The following is a 5688-nucleotide window of genomic DNA, read 5'->3' on the forward strand; positions in this document are numbered from 1 at the left end:
AATAGTAACCCATTGTCGTTCGATCGAGGTCAAACTCCTCTTTTTGGCGAAGGCCCCTGGCCTTAAAATGTGTTATTTCAACCTAATCGACATTGTAACCCGTCGTCGTTCGATCGAGGTCGAACTCTTCTTTTTGGCGAAGGCCCCTAGCCTTTAAGGGTGTTATTTTGAACTTATCAAATAGTAACCCATCGTCATTCGATCAAGGTCAAACTCTTCTTTTTGGTGAAGGTCCCTGGCCTTCAAGGGTGTTATTTCGAACTTATCAAAATAGTAACCCGTCGTCGTTCGATCGAGGTCGAACTTTTCTTTTTGGCGAAGGCCCCTGGCCTTAAACGGTGTTATTTCGAACTTATTGAAATAATAAGCCGTCGTCGTTCGATTGAGGTCGAACTCTTTTTTTTGGCGAAGGCCTCTGGCCTTAAAGGTTGTTATTTCGAACATATCGAAATAGTCACCCGTCGTCGTTCAATAGAGTTTGAACTCTTCTTTTTTGCGAAGGCTCTTGGCCTTAAAGGGTGTTATTTAGAACTTATCGAAATAGTCACCCGTCGTCGTTCGATCGAGGTCGAACTCTTCTTTTTGGCGAAGGCCCCGGGCCTTACAGGGTGTTATTTCGAACTTATCGAAAGAGTAACCCGTCGTCGTTCGATTGAGGTTGAACTCTTTTTTTTTGAGAAGGCCCTTGGCCTAAAAGGGTGTTATTTCGAACATATCGAAATAGTAATTCATCGTCGTTCGATCGAGGTCGAAATCTTCTATTTGGCGAAGGCCCTTGGCCTTAAAATGTTTTATTTCAAACTTATCAAAATAGTAACTCGTCATCGTTCGATCGAGGTCGAACTCTTCTTTTTGGCGAAGGCCCCTGGCCTTAAAGGGTGTTATTTCGAACTTATCGAAATAGTAACCCATCGTCGTATGATCGAGGTCGAACTCTTCTTTTTGGCGAAGGCCTCTGGCCTTACAGGGTGTTATTTCGAACTTATCGAAATAGTCACCCGTCGTCGTTCGATAGAGGTTGAACTCTTCTTTTTGGCGAAGGACCCTAGCCTTAAAGGGTGTTATTTCGAACTTATCGAAATAGTAACCCATTGTCGTTCGATAAAGGTCGAATTCTTCTTTTTGGCGAAGGCCCTTGGCCTTAAAATGTGTTATTTCAAACTAATCGACATAGTAACCCGTCGTCGTTCGATCGAGGTCGAACTCTTCTTTTTGGCGAAGGCCCCTAGCCTGTAAGGGTGTTATTTCGAACTTATAAAAATAGTAACCCATCGTCGTTCGATCGAGGTCGAACACTTCTTTTTGGTGAAGGCCCCTGGCCTTCAAGGGTGTTATTTCGAACTTAACGAAATAGTAACCCGTCGTCGTTCGATCGAGGTCGAACTCTTCTTTATGGCAAATGCCCCTGGCCTTAAAGGGTGTTATTTCGAACTTTTCGAAATAGTAACCCGTCGTTGTATGATCGAGGTCGAACTCGTCTTTTTGGCGAAGGCCTCTGGCCTTAAAGGGTGTTATTTCGAACTTATCAAAATAGTCACCAGTCGTCGTTCGATAGAGGTTGAACTCTTCTTTTTGGTGAAGGCCCCTAGCCTTTAAGGGTGTTATTTCGAACTTATCGAAATAGTAACCCATTGTCGTTCGATCGAGGTCGAACTCTTCTTTTTGGCGAAGGCCCCTGGCCTTAAAGTGTGTTATTTCGAACTTATAAAAATAGTAACCCATCGTCGTTCGATCGAGGTCCAACTTTTCTTTTTGGCGAAGGCCCCTAGCCTTCAAGGGTGTTATTTCCAACTTATCGAAAGAGTAACCTGTCGTCGTTCAATCGAGGTCAAACTCATCTTTTTGGCGAAGGCCCCGGGCCTTAAAGGGTGTTATTTCGAACTTATCGAAAGAGTAACCTATCGTCGTTCGATCGCGGTCAAACTCTTCTTTTTGGCGAAGGCCCCTGGCCTTAAAGGGTGTTATTTCGAACATATCGAAAGAGTAACCCATCGTCGTACGATCGAGCTCGAACTCTTCTTTTTGGCGAAGGCCCCTGGCCTTAAAGGGTGTTATTTCAAACTTATCAAAATAGTAACCCGTCGTCGTTCGATCGAGGTCGAACTCTTCTTTTTGGCGAAGGCCCCTAGCCTTTAAGGGTGTTATTTCAAACTTATCGAAATAGTCACCCGTCGTTGTTCGATAGAGGTTGAACTCTTCTTTTTGGCGAAGGCCCCTAGCCTTAAAGGGTGTTATTTCGAACTTATCAAAATAGTAACCCATCATCATTCGATTGAGGTCGAACTCATCTTTTTGGCGAAGGCCCCTGGCCTTCAAGGGTGTTATTTCGAACTTATCGAAATAGTAACCCATCGTCGTATGATCGAGGTCGAACTCTTCTTTTTGGCGAAGGCCTCTGGCCTTAAAGGGTAATATTTCGAACTTATCGAAATAGTCACCCGTCGTCGTTCGATAAAGGTTGAACTCTTCTTTTTGGCGAAGGACCCTAGACTTAAAGGGTGTTATTTCGAACTTATTGAAATAGTAACCCATTGTCATTCGATCGAGGTCGAATTCTTCTTTTTGGCGAAGGTCCCTGGCCTTCAAGGGTGTTATTTCGAACTTATCAAAATAGTAACCCGTCGTCGTTCGATCGAGGTCGAACTTTTCTTTTTGGCGAAGGCCCCTGGCCTTAAACGGTGTTATTTCGAACTTATTGAAATAATAAGCCGTCGTCGTTCGATTGAGGTCGAACTCTTTTTTTTGGCGAAGGCCTCTGGCCTTAAAGGTTGTTATTTCGAACATATCGAAATAGTCACCCGTCGTCGTTCAATAGAGTTTGAACTCTTCTTTTTTGCGAAGGCTCTTGGCCTTAAAGGGTGTTATTTCGAACTTATCGAAATAGTCACCCGTCGTCGTTCGATCGAGGTCGAACTCTTCTTTTTGGCGAAGGCCCCGGGCCTTACAGGGTGTTATTTCGAACTTATCGAAAGAGTAACCCGTCGTCGTTCGATAGAGGTTGAACTCTTCTTTTTTGAGAAGGCCCTTGGCCTAAAAGGGTGTTATTTCGAACATATCGAAATAGTAATTCATCGTCGTTCGATCGAGGTCGAAATCTTCTATTTGGCGAAGGCCCTTGGCCTTAAAATGTTTTATTTCAAACTTATCAAAATAGTAACTCGTCGTCGTTCGATCGAGGTCGAACTCTTCTTTTTGGCGAAGGCCCCTGGCCTTAAAGGGTGTTATTTCGAACTTATCGAAATAGTAACCCATCGTCGTATGATCGAGGTCGAACTCTTCTTTTTGGCGAAGGCCTCTGGCCTTACAGGGTGTTATTTCGAACTTATCGAAATAGTCACCCGTCGTCGTTCGATAGAGGTTGAACTCTTCTTTTTGGCGAAGGACCCTAGCCTTAAAGGGTGTTATTTCGAACTTATCGAAATAGTAACCCATTGTCGTTCGATAAAGGTCGAATTCTTCTTTTTGGCGAAGGCCCTTGGCCTTAAAATGTGTTATTTCAAACTAATCGACATAGTAACCCGTCGTCGTTCGATCGAGGTCGAACTCTTCTTTTTGGCGAAGGCCCCTAGCCTGTAAGGGTGTTATTTCGAACTTATAAAAATAGTAACCCATCGTCGTTCGATCGAGGTCGAACACTTCTTTTTGCTGAAGGCCCCTGGCCTTAAAGGGTGTTATTTCGAACTTAACGAAATAGTAACCCGTCGTCGTTCGATCGAGGTCGAACTCTTCTTTATGGCAAATGCCCCTGGCCTTAAAGGGTGTTATTTCGAACTTTTCGAAATAGTAACCCGTCGTTGTATGATCGAGGTCGAACTCGTCTTTTTGGCGAAGGCCTCTGGCCTTAAAGGGTGTTATTTCGAACTTATCAAAATAGTCACCAGTCGTCGTTCGATAGAGGTTGAACTCTTCTTTTTGGTGAAGGCCCCTAGCCTTTAAGGGTGTTATTTCGAACTTATCGAAATAGTAACCCATTGTCGTTCGATCGAGGTCGAACTCTTCTTTTTGGCGAAGGCCCCTGGCCTTAAAGTGTGTTATTTCGAACTTATAAAAATAGTAACCCATCGTCGTTCGATCGAGGTCCAACTTTTCTTTTTGGCGAAGGCCCCTAGCCTTCAAGGGTGTTATTTCCAACTTATCGAAAGAGTAACCTGTCGTCGTTCAATCGAGGTCAAACTCATCTTTTTGGCGAAGGCCCCGGGCCTTAAAGGGTGTTATTTCGAACTTATCGAAAGAGTAACCTATCGTCGTTCGATCGCGGTCAAACTCTTCTTTTTGGCGAAGGCCGCTGGCCTTAAAGGGTGTTATTTCGAACATATCGAAAGAGTAACCCATCATCGTACGATCGAGCTCGAACTCTTCTTTTTGGCGAAGGCCCCTGGCCTTAAAGGGTGTTATTTCAAACTTATCAAAATAGTAACCCGTCGTCGTTCGATCGAGGTCGAACTCTTCTTTTTGGCGAAGGCCCCTAGCCTTTAAGGGTGTTATTTCGAACTTATCGAAATAGTCACCCGTCGTTGTTCGATAGAGGTTGAACTCTTCTTTTTGCGAAGGCCCCTAGCCTTAAAGGGTGTTATTTCGAACTTATCAAAATAGTAACCCATCATCATTCGATTGAGGTCGAACTCATCTTTTTGGCGAAGGCCCCTGGCCTTCAAGGGTGTTATTTCGAACTTATCGAAATAGTAACCTGTCGTCTTTCGATCGAGGTCGACCTCTTATTTTTGGCGAAGGCCCCTGGCCTTACAAGGTGTTATTTCGAACTTATCAAAATAGTAACCCGTCGTCGTTCGATCGAGGTTGAACTCTTGTTTGTGGAAAAGGCCCCTGGCCTTAGAGGGTGTTATTTCGAATTTATCGAAATAGTAACCCGTTATCGTTCGATCGAGGTCAGACACTTCTTTTTGGCGAAGGCCCCTGGCCTTCAAGGGTGTTATTTCAAACTTATCGTAATAATAACCGTCGTCGTTCGATCGAGGTCGAACTCTTCTTTTTGGCGAAGGCCCCTAGCCTTAAAGGGTGTTATTTCGAACTTATCGAAATAGTAACCCGTCGTCGTATGATCGAGGTCAAACTCTTCTTTTTGGCGAAGGCCTCTGGCCTTAAAGGGTAATATTTCGAACTTATCGAAATAGTCACCCGTCGTCGTTCGATAAAGGTTGAACTCTTCTTTTTGGCGAAGGACCCTAGACTTAAAGGGTGTTATTTCGAACTTATTGAAATAGTAACCCATTGTCATTCGATCGAGGTCGAATTCTTCTTTTTGGCGAAGGCCCTTGGCCTTAAAATGTGTTATTTCAAACTAATCGACATTGTAACTCGTCGTCGTTCGATCGAGGTAGAACTCTTATTTTTGGCGAAAGCCCCTAGCCTTTAGGGGTGTTATTTCGAACTTATAAAAATAGTAACCCATCGTCGTTCGATCGAGGTCCAACTTTTCTTTTTGGCGAAGTCCCCTAGCCTTCAAGGGTGTTATTTCGAACTTATCGAAAGAGTAACCTGTCGTCGTTCGATCGAGGTCAAACTCTTCTTTTTGGCAAAGGCACCGGGCCTTAAAGGGTGTTATTTCGAACTTATCGAAAGAGTAACCTGTCGTCGTTCGATCGAGGTCGAACTCTTCTTTTTGGCGAAGGCCCCTAGCCTTAAAGGGTGTTATTTCGAATATATCGAAATAGTAACCCATCGTCGTAC

Source organism: Nicotiana sylvestris, chromosome 6 (assembly GCF_000393655.2).
Source record: "Nicotiana sylvestris chromosome 6, ASM39365v2, whole genome shotgun sequence".
Taxonomy (NCBI): domain Eukaryota; kingdom Viridiplantae; phylum Streptophyta; class Magnoliopsida; order Solanales; family Solanaceae; genus Nicotiana; species Nicotiana sylvestris.